The sequence below is a fragment of the Anguilla anguilla genome, chromosome 15 (assembly GCF_013347855.1).
Source record: "Anguilla anguilla isolate fAngAng1 chromosome 15, fAngAng1.pri, whole genome shotgun sequence".
Lineage (NCBI taxonomy): Eukaryota > Metazoa > Chordata > Actinopteri > Anguilliformes > Anguillidae > Anguilla > Anguilla anguilla.
The window spans coordinates 33,762,593-33,779,629 of record NC_049215.1 but is presented as its reverse complement, the minus strand read 5'-3'; the positions used below and the strand labels follow the sequence as shown (position 1 = coordinate 33,779,629).

The window sequence follows — 17,037 nt, the reverse complement described above, 5'->3', positions numbered from 1 at the left end:
TACATGCACACAAAGGAATGGTAGGCGGAGAGACACAGTACAATAAAAAAAACTTCAACTACAGTCTTGGTGTGTGGAAACCATCAAAAAGGGTGAAATCAACTGTCGGCAGTACACAAGAGAACATTGAGAGATGGATAGACGTCGTCCGCAGTTTGACTGATGGGTTTTTGTGCAGACATTCCATGGTCAAGGTCATTCCGAGGCAGCTTTGGCAAAGTGCATGCTACGACTGAACAGTGAAGAAATTAAAACCAAACACCGGCTCAGCAGACACACAGCGCCGTCAAAGTAAATATCCGACGTGTCAAAACAATCGAGGAAGTCGCCGAGAAACTGAAAATGCACCACAACCCCGGCGTTCTCCAAAAGAAAGCACATTTCTTTCAGCCTGTGCTCGAATTCCTCAAGGCCGTTAGGGTATTTGACCTCAATTAAGTGTGCACACTCGATTCTCAGAGCTCCCCGCGGGCTCGATTCCAGGATTGGACGAGAACCGTTCTTCCAAACTTGTCAATTACAAATTACTCGCGCAGGAAAACAGCGCTGAGATGGCGCAGTGGGAGGTCTGGGACGGACGGGAAAACCTTTCCAAGTATCGAACAGGGAGCAAAACGGTATTTGTTGATTCCGCCCTACTCAAAATCGTCCATTACTGAAAAGGCCAAATTGATCCAATCAGCGTAGCCCCATGATGAAACATTTTCTTGGATAACCGTAATATCAAATTCGTGGAATTTGTTTTGGTATCAGTTGCTCAAATCACTGTGGGAAAATGTAATGCAATTAAATATGCAATCTTAAAAAAGCTTCTTTTTTGACTTATTTAAGTGCAATATTAGATAGCAGCTGCTTTGAAATGGATCCAGTTATTTTGGCGGCATCCTCATCGCCGCTTGCAGGACAGGCTCATAGTTCAGGCCGTCTGAAAGAATGTGGGCTCCGCGAAGCTTTGGCACAGGCCCCGAAGATTCGTCAGAAACGATTCCTTGTCCTTGAGGATTTTATTTTCTTGTTTTTCTTCTTCCCTCCGACAAATGAAGTGACCTACTTTACACATGATACGTCAGCCTGTTTTAAAGATATCAGGGTGGTTCTTTTCTTCCTTTCTGTTTTTAAATATCCGATGGCCTTGTACTAGCACATATTATTATTACCGTTTGCTCCGGTAATTTATTGTCAGTTCAGCGAACCCCACAAGGAAGAATAAAGACACTTTCACTTATTGAGACGTGTCTGAGTTTTGCCGACACGCGTTGTCACAAACGAGACCAGCGGCGAGCTGTTCGACACACGATCCTTCGCCTCACTCAGCTCCGCTGTGCCCAGCGCCACAAACATAGCTGCCAGCATTTCCGGAAATTCCTGTTCCATTTCCTGCACTTGTGAACAGAAGCCACGGTCACACACACGCACACACACACACACAATCACCCTTCGGACGTCTCTTAACCAGAGCGGTCCTGTCATGAGCGAACCCCTGCTCAAAGACAACGAAGGCTGCAGAACGCGGGTGTGTTTTCCATACAACGTTTAACACACACACACACGCACACACACACACACAAATGCAGCTACAATCACCAATTTCTGATACATACTTGAAAACGGAGATGGCTTCGAAGATCCCCAGACAGTGATCAAATTAGCTGTTTTGCTGCCTCGCATTGGCTTGTCTCTGCATGAATGCCCATCTGTCTGTCTCCAGCGAGGGAACATTTTACTGTCCTAAATTTTTCATGGGTTATAATTGCCTGCAGTGTTGAAGCTGTTTTTTTTTTTAACAAAAAAAAAAAACACCCTGCTTCCAATGGTATAATCACAGGCACATAGACCCTTCGGCTTCAGCCAGCCACTGTGAGTCTCTGCTGATTCACATCTGATCTCCGCTGAGGGGATTTTCCCCTGGAGTGCACTGAAGCCACCGCTACATGTTTTTCTGTGTGACTGCCGGGAAATAATTTTGAGGGACTGTGATTGAGGGACGTTTTAAAGTGGATTTTTTTTAGGTGACAGGGGTGGCTGAGATTGCATGTATAATGTAGTGGCAGAACTCATGTAGTGACTAGATGTACAACAACAACAACTGCTCGGCGTGATTAGAACCCATGACCTTCAGGGAACATGTCAGTTGTTCCAGTTTCACGCATCTGGGTGTCTCTGCGTGCTCCTGATTGGTTGGTTTGGTATGACCACAGGGGCTGGCAGCAGCCACTGTGACCTTTATAGCTCCGCCTCCGGTCCCGATTGGAGGGTAATGCCCTCCTCGATCAATTGTGACATCAGCAAGTGATTTTGCCTGTGTGTGTGGGATGGGGGAGAGGGGGGGGGGGGTGGGGTCACTGTGCTGAATTGGGTCTGTCTGTGTGACAAAGAACAACCTTGGATCCAAGCTGTGGGCAGCTACGCTATAGCTGAGTGAAGAGAGAGAGAGAAAATTGAAATTTTGTGCTTACAGTATGGATAAGTAAAGCTACAGAAGTAGAAGTAATATTATAATCTGAAATATTAATTGGTCTGTAGCACCACTACTGTTATTACAACCACTCCCAGCATTAATAAAAAATATTACTAATTCTAACTAGAATATTGTATTCTAATTAATACATTAATATCACAATACCTTCTGTTATGAAAGCAGATTTATATGAACATGGGTAGAAGAGATTAAATTCTGTTTGCGATATGGAGCTGGCCGTACAGCATGAATATCTGTGATACTCATTGAAGCTTATTAAATGAGCTTCAGACACAGGTCATAACTTGCGCTCATCTCTCGTACGTCCGGGTCAACGTTTCGTTCAGTCGGCCTTTTCAGTTCTTTTCGTTGCCTAGCAACCACCGGATATCTGGGGGGGGGGGGGGGATCATGACACATTAATGTGGTTAATTAAAGAGCGCTTGATTTGCAAATCACTTCTGCATTAAACAGCCCGTCTTCCCGATTTGCGGCGCCGAGACTGCGCCGAATCGTCAGCCTGTAAATCGTCCAAGGGCAAAGGGGGATTAGAGCAAGTCGAAGGGCCCTTGGGGAGGCAGGGGATAAATATGTGTCCAGGAGCCGGCGGCCAAAGCAAAGCCGTGCATCACGCCCAGGTGACGAGAACGGTTTCTGAGGCGCACGTGCACTCACTTAAAGGGGTTAAAGGTCAAGGAAACTATGCATTAGGGGCTGAACTCCTGCAGAAAACCCGCCAGTTTAAAGAATACTTTTTTTTTTTTACAGCTACGCATATTCTGTTACTGCCACAATACATTAGAGAAACGCAACATCACGGAATAAAGCTTTCATCATTGAATGCCAACATTGTATGTTTGTTAAAATATTAGTTTAAATCAGAGAAAAAGGCGAGTTTTCAAATGTCGAGCTTCCACTTTAACGCAACATTCGTGAGTAATCTGGTGTGTGTGGTTGGCAGTGTTAGTGAAAGCCCTATAAGAAGTGAAGGAAGTGGAGTATATCATAAAAATGTCTTTAAAAAAAAAAAAAAAAACAGTCCATCGGTTATTCTTTCCCTTTCTACAGAACAGTTAATCTACAGCCTCAGTCCCTCCCTGGCCCATTATAATGATTCATTTAGTGGGTGTTAAAGTAAAAAGGATTCCCGCCTGAAAGGCCAATAGCACTCTTTTAACAAAGATTTATCTCGGGAATCAATTTTAATTTTCTAGAAGTCTTTTTCCTAAGTAAAAAGAAATAAGAAGACTTATTTCTAAAAAATGAGCGGTACTAGCTGCTATTTTAATTTCCATCTGTGACTGCGCACCCTATTTGTGAAACGTTGGTAAAAAAAGAAAAAAAAAAGAAAAGGGCAGTCATCTTGTTGACAGGATGTCCCTCTGGGATCCTTCTGTGATGTCACAGCTGTGACTGTTCTGTGTGTGCCACGCGTTGGCTTGCTGACAGCTTTCTGAACTATAAACACCAAAAATAGAACAAGTTTAAAAGGGGGGTTGTATTTTATGTGCACTTTTTGTTCCTCACATTATATCAGTCTTATATCAACGATTTCAGAGCTGCATTGTCATTCCAAGCAGTCTGGGAGCTGTGTCATTCAATCTGAACTATCAGAGCTGTGTTATTAAGTCTCCATTATCATAACTGTGTCGTTCACCCTCCATTATCAGAGCCGTCATTCAGTCTCCATTATCAGAACTGTGTCATTCAGTCTCCATTATCAGAGCTGTGTCATTCAGTCTCCATTATCAGAGCTGTGTCATTCAGTCTCCATTATCAGAGCTGTGTCCTTCAGTGTCCATTATCAGAACTGTCATTCAGTCTCCATTATCAGAGCTGTGTTGTTCAGTCTCCATTATCAGAGCTGTGTCATTCAGTCTCCATTATCAAAACTGTGTCATTCAGTCTCCATTATCAGAGCTGTGTCATTCAATCTGAACTATCAGAGCTGTGTTATTAAGTTTCCATTATCAGAACTGTGTCATTCAGTCTCCATTATCAGAGCTGTCATTCAGTCTCCATTATCAGAACTGTGTCATTCAGTCTCCATTATCAGAACTGTGTCATTCAGTCTCCATTATCAGTGCTGTGTCATTCAGTCTCCATTATCAGTGCTGTGTCATTCAGTGTCCATTATCAGAACTGTGTCATTCAGTCTCCATTATCAGAACTGTGTCATTCAGTCTCCATTATCAGAGCTGTCATTCAGTCTCCATTATCAGAGCTGTCATTCAGTCTCCATTATCAGAGCTATCATTCAGTCTCCATTATCAGATCTGTGTCATTCAGTCTCCATTATCAGTGCTGTGTCATTCAGTCTCCATTATCAGAGCTGTCATTCAGTCTCCATTATCAGAACTGTTTCATTCGGTCTCCATTATCAGAACTGTCATTCAGTCTCCATTATCAGAACTGTGTCATTCAGTCTCCATTATCAGAGCTGTCATTCAGTCTCCATTATCAGAGCTGTCATTCAGTCTCCATTATCAGAACTGTGTCGTTCACCCTCCATTATCAGAGCTGTGTCATCCATGTTGTTATAGCATCCCTCCCCAGAGGGATAGGTGTCAGTAGCCTTGGCAACAGCCACATAATTCCAGCATCCTGCAGTGGGGTCAGTACTGTCATGTGCCGTGTCACCAGGGTGATTACAGTCGAACATTTTAACTGGTATTCGGAAAAGCAAAACTTATATGCCACCAGCATGTTTTGCTCTGCATGGTCCTATGTGTAAAAATCAGAAACTAGCCACTAAAAAAAGGGGAATGATTCCTGTTTATTAATAAGGTTTTGCCCTTTTAAATGTCCCAGAATTCATAATTCTCAGAATGCTGACCATGTTTCCACCCATAAAAAAATATGTCTGGAAAAGTAAAACAGAAAGCAGAATTCCTGGGATCTGCTTTGGCTTAGCTTTCTGACCATCTTAACCGCAGTAAGAGGCTTTTTTTTTGGAGAGAGAACAGCCGAAAATTCCTTTCTGTCAATGACTTATAAAATAAAACCCTTTTTGCTGGTTTTGTGCACTTCAGTTTATTCATGTTAAGAATACAATTAAAGAAAGAGATGCCTACACTGGGTGAATTTTGTTTTTTCTCTCTGAAGATTGTGTGTCCGTGTATGTGTTTTTACTACATTTGGAAAACACTCTGACATTCCTGGAGATTTTAGCCTCGGTGCATGTGTGAGAGAGGAGTAGGCAGTGCTGAGCTGTTTCAGTAATCCTTCAGCGCACACGCACGCACACACACACTGACACACACACCCACCCACCCTCAGTCCCGCCCCTGCCGTGTGATTGGTCGGGCTGACGGCATGCAGCCCACAGCGGCTGAAGTCAGCTCCCATTCGGAAAGGGAAAAGAGGGGCGGAGCTCCGCGCTCTGCCGGGTGTCGATAGGCTGGGGAGGGGAGGGTTAGGTGCCAGACGCTTTGCCACGAGATGCCGCGACACTGTGGTCAGGGATGAACAGATAAACGCTCAAAGTTATCTGACTTGCTTTCAGGGGTCTGCCGATACACACCGGACGCTCTTATTTAGGGCGAAGCTGTCATTTTAACTTTTATTTTTTTTCCCCCCTCTCTGGCATTAATGGATAATGGGAGTTTAACCATGTGGCAGGTAAGGGAGGGGATCTTTTCACGGTCCGTTGGTGCTGAGGTGATCTTTCTCTCACAGGTTTTTTTTTTCTTTTTTTTTTTTCCACCTCGTGATTTCCTATTTTGCCAGTGCAGTCCCGATTTCCGTCTCAGCGACGGTGACCAAGCTGTTCTGTTTCACAGAGTAATTCTGTAAAAACGGTTGAAGTGCACATGAGCTCAGATGGATCATTTGTTTATTTGCTGCATGTAAATAGTGTGTTGTGCTGTACATTTTTAAAAGAAAGCATGTGGTATTGTTAAGATTTAAAATTTTATTTGAAGATACTAACTCTTTTTGAAGAGACGTATAAATTTGGCTGTTCTCAGCCCAAGAGAGATGTTCTACTTCTCTGTCAGCTCCTGTGATTTCTCTGGATAACCAGTGAAACCTTTGCCAGACGCAGTGAGCATAATTGAGGAGAACTATTTCCAGTTGCGCAATGTGGTAGCAATGACAGTATCTTGTTGTTCAGTGTCTGGATACTGACCTGAACATTTTTTTTTTTTTTTAAATCTGGCCTAATTGTGAGTTTGTGCAGTGTTGTTGTGATCTGAGACTCTCTCATAGTGAGCCATTGTTTCTCTGTTTGGCGTGTTGCGTGTCTGTGAAGTGACTCTGAAGTTGAGATCACGTTTTACTCTGCGGTGGACGGTGAAAGCTATCAGCTGAATGACTGAAGCACAAGGCTGGGTTGCCCTGTTTGTCGTTTCCAGTTTTAGGGAGATCTCGGCTCGTCGCAGTCCGTAAACCAGCTGATGAAGTCCCGTGGCAGTTTCCCAGTCTGATGTACCTGACTGGCTTGCTATAATCTGAACATGCCGGCACGTATGAGCACTTTGAGCACTGGGACATGAAGCTCCACTTAAAGCTTGAGAGTGCTCAAGCTGCTAATTCATCGTTCATGTAATAGAACCTGTGCAGTCAGCTGAATTTACACAATGCTCAGTTTACATTATGTACAAACCTGTTGTGTTGTGTAAACTTTACGAGATTAAAGTACACTTTAAGTGTGGTCGTGCACAAGCTGCACACATATAACTAAGCACTTGTGGACCTGATGTCATTAGAAAATCCTGTTTATTTGGCCTTGGGGGGGTGGTGGGGAACAAGAACAAGAATTTGACAGACTTCTTGGATGCAGTGACTGTTATAATAATCGGGGTAGGGGGCTGTTCTGTGGTTACATAGGCTGTTATTGTAGCCTGCAAGTTGTTATTGTAACTATATATAGTGGTTATCATTAACGTTAAAGGAGTGGCTTCTTCACAGTTCTCTGGTGACTGAGTGTTTAGGTGAATGAATGGCAAATTAAGAGCCAAACCTGCCCACGGTCTCGCCCTAATGGTTTATCTGTTAATTTTTAACTGGCTATTTCCCAAAGGGAGAACTCGGCCAAAAAAACTTTCTTTGATCGCTTGTCTGGTAAAATACACACGCCGGGGTCGTCATGGCAACCGTTTGCTGTTGGATTGTGGGAGAAGGGAAGGGTTGAGACACGAGACAATGAGCGAGTTGTTGTTGAGATTCGGCTCCTCTTCGGAATGAAGGTGAGGGTGTTGGCAAGGCCTGCTGGGTCTGTGTCATTCGCTCAGACAGCGCCTGTAGAGAAGTGCATTGTGGGTTTTATTTTTTTTTCATGTCATGTGACAAGTGTATAGCACGTTTCCCTTAGACTGCAGTCCTTCCGGCAGATTTAATTGGCACAGCTTTCATTAATCAAGAGGACAAAAGACAAAAGTTAAGAGAATTTGAATTATTCTGCCAGGATAATACTTCTGCGGCTATTCAATCTTCTGGTAGATATAGATACTTAATCAATTGCGGCGACAAAGCCATTCTTCATGGTGCAGAACTGATAAGAGGTGCTGATCATCATCGGCACTTAAATACACTGCACGCACTATTCTGTCCATGCCTTCTTTATAAGCAGTTTGCATATCTGCCTCTAGAGGTCGCTCTCAAAGCGGTTTTAGGAGTTCCTGCCAGATCCTGTCCAGTCTGTCTGTGGGGCTTCTGAGAAATAAGCTGAGAAAAATAACACAAGCCAAGACACTGCGGTTTCTGAAGTATGTAAGAATGTACATTTCTTTTAAATGTATCATTTAGAGTCTCTACACACTGGGTAACATAATTACGTATATAAAAGCAGAAAAAAAGGCATTTAATAAATAACATGCAGGTCAGTACATACGTCATGTGTGCTATGTTTCCTGCAGGTAGACTCAGCTCCTCATTAGTTCCCATCTGCCTTTGTTGGGGCAGAAACTACAAAATTCCCCTTCTTTTGTGTGCTGTTTATATCCCTCCGGCCCAGTTTGGATGTGATCAACAGGATGAGTCAAACCCGGGATCAGTTCCAGAACGTGTTCAGCGCTGAGCGTTTAGACCGGTGCCACAGCCCTGTGTGTTCAGCGCTGAGCATTTAGATCTGAGCTACAGGCCTGTGTGTTCAGCGCTGAGCATTTAGACCTGAGCTACAGGCCTGCGTGTTCAGTGCTGAGCATTTAGACCTGAGCTACAGGCCTGTGTGTTCAGTGCTGAGCATTTAGACCTGAGCTACAGGCCTGCGTGTTCAGTGCTGAGCATTTAGACCTGAGCTACAGGCCTGTGTGTTCAGTGCTGAGCATTTAGACCTGAGCTACAGGCCTGTGTGTTCAGTGCTGAGCTGCAGGCCTCTGTGTTCAGTGCTGAGCATTTAGACCTGAGCTACAGGCCTCGGTGTTCAGTGCTGAGCATTTAGACCTGAGCTACAGGCCTGCGTGTTCAGTGCTGAGCATTTAGACCTGAGCTACAGGCCTGCGTGTTCAGTGCTGAGCATTTAGACCTGAGCTACAGGCCTGTGTGTTCAGTGCTGAGCTGCAGGCCTCTGTGTTCAGTGCTGAGCATTTAGACCTGAGCTACAGGCCTACGTGTTCAGTGCTGAGCATTTAGACCTGAGCTACAGGCCTGCGTGTTCAGTGCTGAGCATTTAGACCTGAGCTACAGGACTGTGTGTTCAGCACTGAGCATTTAGACCTGAGCTACAGGCCTGCGTGTTCAGTGCTGAGCATTTAGACCTGAGCTACAGGCCTGTGTGTTCAGTGCTGAGCTGCAGGCCTCTGTGTTCAGTGCTGAGCATTTAGACCTGAGCTACAGGCCTGCGTGTTCAGTGCTGAGCATTTAGACCTGAGCTACAGGCCTGCGTGTTCAGTGCTGAGCATTTAGACCTGAGCTACAGGACTGTGTGTTCAGCACTGAGCATTTAGACCTGAGCTACAGGCCTGCATGTTCAGTGCTGAGCATTTAGACCTGAGCTACAGGCCTGCGTGTTCAGTGCTGAGCATTTAGACCTGAGCTACAGGCCTGTGTGTTCAGTGCTGAGCTACAGGTCTGTGTGTTCAGTGCTGAGCATTTAGGCCTGAGCTACAGGCCTGCGCCACTGTGGAAGTTTCAGGCCGAAGGCTTCAGGGGAAATGCGGTAGCTCTGGGGTCGCCGTGGAGACGAAGCACTTTTTTTTCTTTTTTTTTTTTTTAAAAGCAGATGTCACCGGCAGGGGCATAGAGAGGAAGCGGGTGTGCTGGTGTTGATTGGGACTTTCTCTGCTGGAAAAGCCGCTGTCGGGGTTTTGGGTCAGCGACCGGCACTCTCTGAGCGCGGAAACGTCCTCCCGTCCCGATGAGTTCCTCTCATCTGACCCGACGGGTCCGCCTCGCCCTGACCTTCCTGCCCCTCTCTCTCGCGCCCAGACTTCCCGCGCGTGGCTGCTGCTGCTGCTGCACGTCCTGTGCCACGCGGCGCTGCTTCCTGTTACGCTGTTTCTCCTTCGCCGACCACCAGTGGAGCGGGACACACCGATGCGCTCTCCGGCTCCCGCACGGAACATTCCGGAGCTTCCAGGCAACCGTGCCCTCTCTCCGTGCCGGAGAGCGAGTGGGCTGCGGTGCCCCAAACTCACCCTGCGCTGGCACAAACTGGCACGTCAATACAGAGGGATGTGGCGTCCCTCACCTGCCCCTCCACCAGCACAGTGTCCAGCGGGAGATCATTTCATGTTCACCTCAAGTTCGCGGCCCGCCAACCCGCTAAACGCCCTGTCCCCGCGTGGAGCGAGCGGGGCGGGGCGGGGGGGGGGGCACCTCGCGGCTCCTCTCATAACTGCTGCACACGTCTCTGAGCACGCTCAGTGGAATGCGACAGAGCAGAACATGTTTCTGCGCGAAAGAGAGACTGCTCATGGTTCTGCTATGCGTTCGTCTGCTTCTGTTTATTTTATTTAGTGTTCCAGTATTGCATCATTCTGTGGGTGGGCAAGAGTGACAGGTAACCGCACGCACACGCACACGCACATATACGCACACACACACTCACACGCACACGCACACGCACACGCACACGCACACGCACATACACACACACATACACACACACACACTCACACACAAACAAACACACACGCTCACGCACACACACAGACTCACAGAAACACTCACAGAGACTCACACAATCAGACACGAATACACACGCTCACACACACACGCACACTCACACACATGCACACACATGCACACACACACTCACACACAAACAAACACACACGCACACACACACACATACAGACTCACAGAAACACTCACAGAGACTCACATAATCAGACACTCACACACACACTCACACACATGCACACACACACTCACACACACACGCACACACACACACTCACACACAAACAAACACACACACACAGAATCACACAAACACAAACAGAGACTCACACAATCAGACACGAACACACACACGCACACTCACACACAGACACACACACAGGTCAGAATCAGCACGGTGCAGAGCAGTCACTCAGCAGCAGCCGTGGTGCAGATTTTACAGATTAGGGTCTAATCGCCTGCCTCATGCCAGAGTCACAAATGAGCTGCAAATCACATTAGGCTAATGAGCCCTGCTGGATCAGTCTGAGTCCTGCCAGTCTCACCACCACAGACGAGGGAAGAACATGCACGTTTCTGATTGGTTGCAGACTAGCTGACGAATGAACAGGGATGAACTGTGACATTTTTGATTGGTCACAGACTCGCTGATGAATGAACAGGGATGAACATGGACGTTTTTGATTGGTCACAGATTCACAGATGGAATAAGAGGGACAAACATGGATGTTTTTGATTGGTCACACCGTCACAGACTCGTTGATGAAAGAAGAGGGATGAACATGGATGTTTTTGATTGGTCACAGACTCGCTGATGGAAGCAGAGGGAAGAACATAGAGGTATTTGATTGGTCACAGACTTGCCGACGGAGAGACACACGGATAAATGGACGTCAGCCCGGAGAAGAGGAGGGAAAGGAGAGAAGGACGTAGGACGTAGAAGGCTGTAATGACGCTGAAGTGGATCTCTTTCATCGTTACAGATGATAATAGGCTGTGGCACGTCGTAAGATGACATCAGTCAGTCTGGAGAACTGAAGGCTGTGGTCTCCTGGGTCAGCTCTTTGCATAAGATGACCGTTTTACAGACATCGCTGTCAAAACAAAGGCTAACGTTGAAATCATCCTGTCGGTGTCGATTAAATTCTCTGTCAAGCCTGGCAGACTAAAAACAGGGGCAGGGGTAAGGTCACAGAAGGACTAGCGGTTTATAAACGCAGCCAAAGTTTTTTCAAACTGTAACCCTCTCACCTATAGGAGAATGCGGTAAGGTCAAAGGTCAGGGGGCATCAAGGGAATTTTGTTTCGTCACAGACCAAGAAACAAACCCAAAAGACCGTGAAACAATATGCAGGTGGTGTCAGGGGTTAACGCCTAGCATGTGGTGTGGCTGGCAGTGACGGGCGTGGTATGGTAGTTTCACCATGTTTTATGGCAATATGGGCGGCATTGAGCAGAAAATAATTTATTTCGTTTTTACATTTAGTGCCATTTAAGCCTCACTTTTACCGTTTGTGGAACACCCTTTGTAATACTCAATTACATTTTCATAAATAAAAAAGCTATATGTAAATGACTCAGATTGTTTGCCATATTCATTTGTAAAAATGAATCCACCAAAATGTTTTTGTCTCCATCTCATCAGACGAGTAACTAGTGTATATGCAACCTGTATTCCTATCAGATCAGTACGAGTATCGAACATCGTAAGGACTGCGGATATTTTTCGTTTGAAAGGAGGGCGTTTGCGTCGAGTCTGTGAGTCTTCGTTTGATTTTTTCCCAGGGAGACGAAAGTCTATGATTCAGAACCAACGCATGGGCTGTGCGAACCGTTTCCACAGCTCCCTGTGTGTAGCGCTTTGTTTTCTGTGTTAGTTTATACATTGCACCGTATTACAAGGCGGTGGATTTGGAGATTCCTGCGACGCGAGTCACGTGTTTGTCCTGGCACATTTTTCGCCGTTCGCGCCGTAATCAGGAATATCGCAGATTTGGAATGTGCGAACGAATGTGCGCGATTTTGGGTTTCTCAGGTCGGGGGTCGGGCCAGATTAAAGGCTCACATCTACATGCAATCAAACCGCAGTGCGCGTTGTCCTTTGTTCTGACTTAATCTGGGACGAATTACATTTTTTTTTGTCAGGAGTGCAACTTCTCGCGCGGCTACATTTCAGTGCAGAGGCGACATGCTGTAGCAGGAGTGGTGAAATGCTGAATATTCACAGCCTGGTTTGGTTATTTGCCGTTTTGGGGAAAAAGCAGATTGACGTTGTTCCGCTGCGTCTCCCTGAGGCCCATACTGAACCTTCAGACTTTTTCACAGCTCCAGACAGCCCACTTCCTCAATCCCCAGCTTATGTGTGTGTGAGTGTGTGTGTGTGTGTGTGTTTGTGTTTGTGTGCATGTGAGTGTAAGTGTGTGTGTGTGTGCATGCATGTGTGTGTGTATGTGTGTGTTTATGTATTTGTGTACATGTGAGTTTGTGTGCGTGTGTTTATGTTGTGTACACGTGAGTGTTTGTGTTTGTGTGTTTTTTTTTTGACGTGTGTTTGTGCGTGTGTGTGTTTGTGTTGTGCACATGTGAGTGCGTGTGTGTTCGCGTGCACGTGTGTTTGTGTTGCGTACGTGTGAGTGCGTGTGTTTGGACGTGTGCGTGTGTTTGTGTGTTTATGTGTGTGTGTGTGTGTGTTTGTGTGTTTATGTGTTTGTTTGTGTGTTTGTGTGTTTATGTGTTTGTGTTTGTGTGCATGTGAGTGCGTGTGTGTTCGCGTGCACGTGTGTTTGTGTTGCGTACGTGTGAGTGCATGTGTTTGGACGTGTGCGCGCGCGCGCGCGCGTGTGTCTCTGTCCTTGTGTTTATCTTTTCCCCCGTGCGTTCGTGTGGATTACGGGCGCTGTCAGCCTCCCGAGGTTTGTGAAGTCATCACGTCGCGGTAAAAGTGACAGCGGTCTGCCCTGTCGCGCGGTCGCCCGGGCGGTCTGAATACGAAAGGCCGCGCGCTGATCACGGAGCGCTACGCTAATGCGCTTGACCCACTTTCAGCGCCCCGCTCCACGCAACGCCAGCTTCGCTCATGTCGAAAATGTGGCCTGGACGCGGCACCTGGGCCTCCGTTCTGTGCAATACGCGCTCTCCTCTCCTCTCCTCTCCTCTCCTCTTCTTCTTCCCCCAGGTCCCGATCTCTCCCGCCTGGTGCGGGGTGGTTTTTTAAATAGATCACATCTCACATCGCGTTCGTTTGTCTTTAACGTTTTCCTGGAGATCAGATATCCGTCACGTCGCGGCGTCGAACTGCTCGCTTCGCAGTTTAACCGCCTGACGCGTTCACAGAGTGGCTTCGCAGTTTAACCGCCTGACGCGTTCACAGAGTGGCTTCGCAGTTTAACCGCCTGACGCGTTCACAGAGTGGCTTCGCAGTTTAACCGCCTGACGCGTTCACAGAGTGGCCGCGAGGGATTCGGAAGCTTGTGCTCGGGAGTCGGAAACTGAAATAACCGGAGATTAAATTTTGAACGAGTGGCCGTGTGCAGTTCTATCCTCTCCTCTCCGCTGGATCGTGTCAGTTTGCTCAGTGCTTGCCTCACACTCTGCGGACTCTGTGTGGAGCTGTCCACTTTTTTCTGGTTCCTTGTTCACCCCTTGTGCTTTCCTGCACAGGGCGGTTCGCTGTATATTTCCTACCTTAATGGAACCTTCACATTTCCTCGCTTCTTTTTATGCATTTTTTATCCGTCTCTGACGGAAAAGGCATTTCCCGAACCGAGTCTTTAGGGGGAAGAGTTTTTGAATAATTGAACAGGTTAACCGCTGGCTTCGGTGAGAGGGAGGAAAGCAATGCGACCTCTACCACCTGTGATTAATTAAATATTAATTCAGTTCCCCTGCATAGGACCTTAAAAAAAGAAAAACAGGAGTTGGAAGAGTCTGTAATGCTGAGACTGCCGTTACCTAAAGTCCGACAGACAAGAGTACGTGCAGTTGGGGCATATTCTCCATTAATTCATTTTAACACATCTTCAGTCTTTGACAATGGGGGTGTCCGGTCTTATTCGAAAAGAGCCGGTGTGGGTGCAGGCTTTTGCTTTAGCCCAGCACTACAACACCTGATTGAACTATTTAACCAATCGCGGTCTTCATTTGAGGCCTGGATAAGTAGAATCGGGTGTTGTAGTGTTGGGCTAAAACAAAAAAACCTGCACCCACACCGGCCCTTTTTCGGATAAGATAGGACACGCCTGATTTACAGCACACATTTTCCCCCTCCAAAGTGATAATTAAGTTTCCTTGCAAAGATAAAAATGAAATGAGCCCAATCAGGACATGGCTCTCTCTCTCTCTCTCTCTCTCTCTCTCGAGAGAGAGAGCGAGGGCATTAAATGCAGCATACACATGCTGAGGTGGTTTGGAGAATGCCTGATGTGAGTTTGGTGATGCCCTGGGTTGGGAGGTGTGTTTGGTGATGTGCTGGGTTGGGATGTGTTTGCTGATGCGCTGGGTTGGTGATGCGCTGGGTTGGGATGTGAGTTTGGTGATGTGCTGGGTTGGGATGTGAGTTTGGTGATGCGCTGGGTTGGGATGTGACTTTGGTGATGCGCTGGGTTGGGATGTGAGTTTGATGATGCGCTGGGTTGGGATGTGAGTTTGATGATGCGCTGGGTTGGGATGTGAGTTTGGTGACACGCTGGGTTGAGATGTGAGTTTGGTGATGCGCTGGGTTGGGATGTGAGTTTGGTGATGCGCTGGGTTGGGATGTGATTGATGATGCGCTGGGTTGGGATGTGAGTTTGGTGATGCGCTGGGTTGGGATGTGAGTTTGGTGATGTGCTGGGTTGGGATGTGTTTGCTGATGTGCTGGGTTGGGATGTGTTTGCTGATGCGCTGGGTTGGTGATGCGCTGGGTTGGGATGTGAGTTTGGTGATGTGCTGGGTTGGGATGTGAGTTTGGTGATGTGCTGGGTTGGGATGTGTTTGCTGATGCGCTGGGTTGGTGATGCGCTGGGTTGGGATGTGAGTTTGGTCATGCGCTGGGTTGGGATGTGAGTTTGGTGATGTGCTGGGTTGGGATGTGAGTTTGGTGATGCGCTGGGTTGGGATGTGAGTTTGGTGATGCTCTGGGTTGGGATGTGATTGATGATGCGCTGGGTTGGGATGTGATTGATGATGTGCCGGACGTGAGGCCGGTCTGCGATTCGCCGCGTGCCTGCAGATCGTTTGCTCCTGCGGTCGGGGGTGACTGCGCCCCTGCATGTAAACAGAGGCATTAATGCAGCGATTTTTGGGGACTGAAGAGAATGGGAATGTGCCCTGACTCGCTGAAACCCCAACCCCCCCCCCCCCCCCCCCCCCCCCCCCCCCCCCCCCGCGGAGCGCCTCTGCGGGACGGGCCAGCCCAGACCCTGCCTAACGAGGGCTCGTTAGACACCCTGCTCGTTTGGCTCCGTCAGTAGACTGCAGACGGAGCAGCCGCCCAGTGTGAAATGGCTGATTGGATTGATTAAGGGCAGCTTCCACTGAGCCTCGACCCTCCTGTGAGCTCCTGTTTTAAAGGTCACAGCTCACAGGGGCGCTTTCCAAACAGAATAAATATATATATATATATATATATATATATATATATATATATTATATATATATATATATATATATATTATATATATATATATATATATATATATATATATATATATATATATGGCAAGTAAAATGGAAGTGAATTAAAACAATTGAGTATTTGATTTTAACCTTCTGTTATTCCTTTTATGCAAGCAGATGGCATAAATATACGGTATGTGCGTGTTGCTCTTCAGTACATTTCATTGGCACTTCCATTGAGGAGCAGGGCTCCCTGGCGCCCCCTGGTGCTCACCCTCTCTCGGCGCGCCCCTCTGAAACGTTCCCGCCCAGCTGGGTGCTCCGTGGCGGCGGCGGCCCCCGGTGTGTTTTTACGAGGGCGTGTCCCGTGACCCATTCAGTGTGGGGCAGGCCCGCTGTGGAGGGAACGACGGGGAATCCCCCGGGACATGGGGGGGGTGTCGGAAAACCTGGAAAACGGGCACCAGATGGTACCCCCCCCCCGTCCCCATAAAATTCCCAGGTGTGAAAATCGGAAAGAGGTGGCAAACCAACGTGCCCCACTCGTCTGTACCCTGGCTCTCTGGTTCTCTGGTGGGATCTCAGAGGGATCAGATGAAAAGGGCTAGTGAGTGTATTTGCAGCCCTGACGTGTTTCAGCGAGCCAGACGCTTTACCTGTTTTTAGCACCCAACGCTGTCCCAGCTTAGATTGTGCCATCCGTGTTCAGATGGATCGCCGGTTTACTTAAACATTACCATTGCTGAGCATGACTACTGAATAACTAGCTGGAGCAGCGGTGGTGCTACATATGCATTTGTGGGGAGGAGGGGGGTGGTCATTATTATTCAGAGAATTTTTAGAAAATTTATAAATATGTCCGCAGGTATTTTTGCGCCTACCTGTGTTGTTTGATGCAGAATTAATTCAGCTGCAGTTAT

General features: G+C 47.2%; 1 protein-coding gene across 5 annotated transcripts in view; it reads left to right on the top strand.

The window, feature by feature from the left end:
* Positions 1-17,037, top strand: part of LOC118214515 (E3 ubiquitin-protein ligase Midline-1) — a 114,016-nt gene that overhangs the window by 56,402 nt on the left and 40,577 nt on the right. For 2 of the 5 annotated variants that reach the window (XM_035394521.1, XM_035394520.1), the window contains exon 1: positions 5,860-6,079. The exons of the other annotated variants lie outside the window; for them this stretch is intronic. The gene's annotated coding sequence lies outside the window, so the exon portion shown is untranslated. Of the gene's footprint in view, positions 1-5,859; positions 6,080-17,037 lie in introns of those variants that run through there. 5 annotated transcript variants of the gene reach the window in all.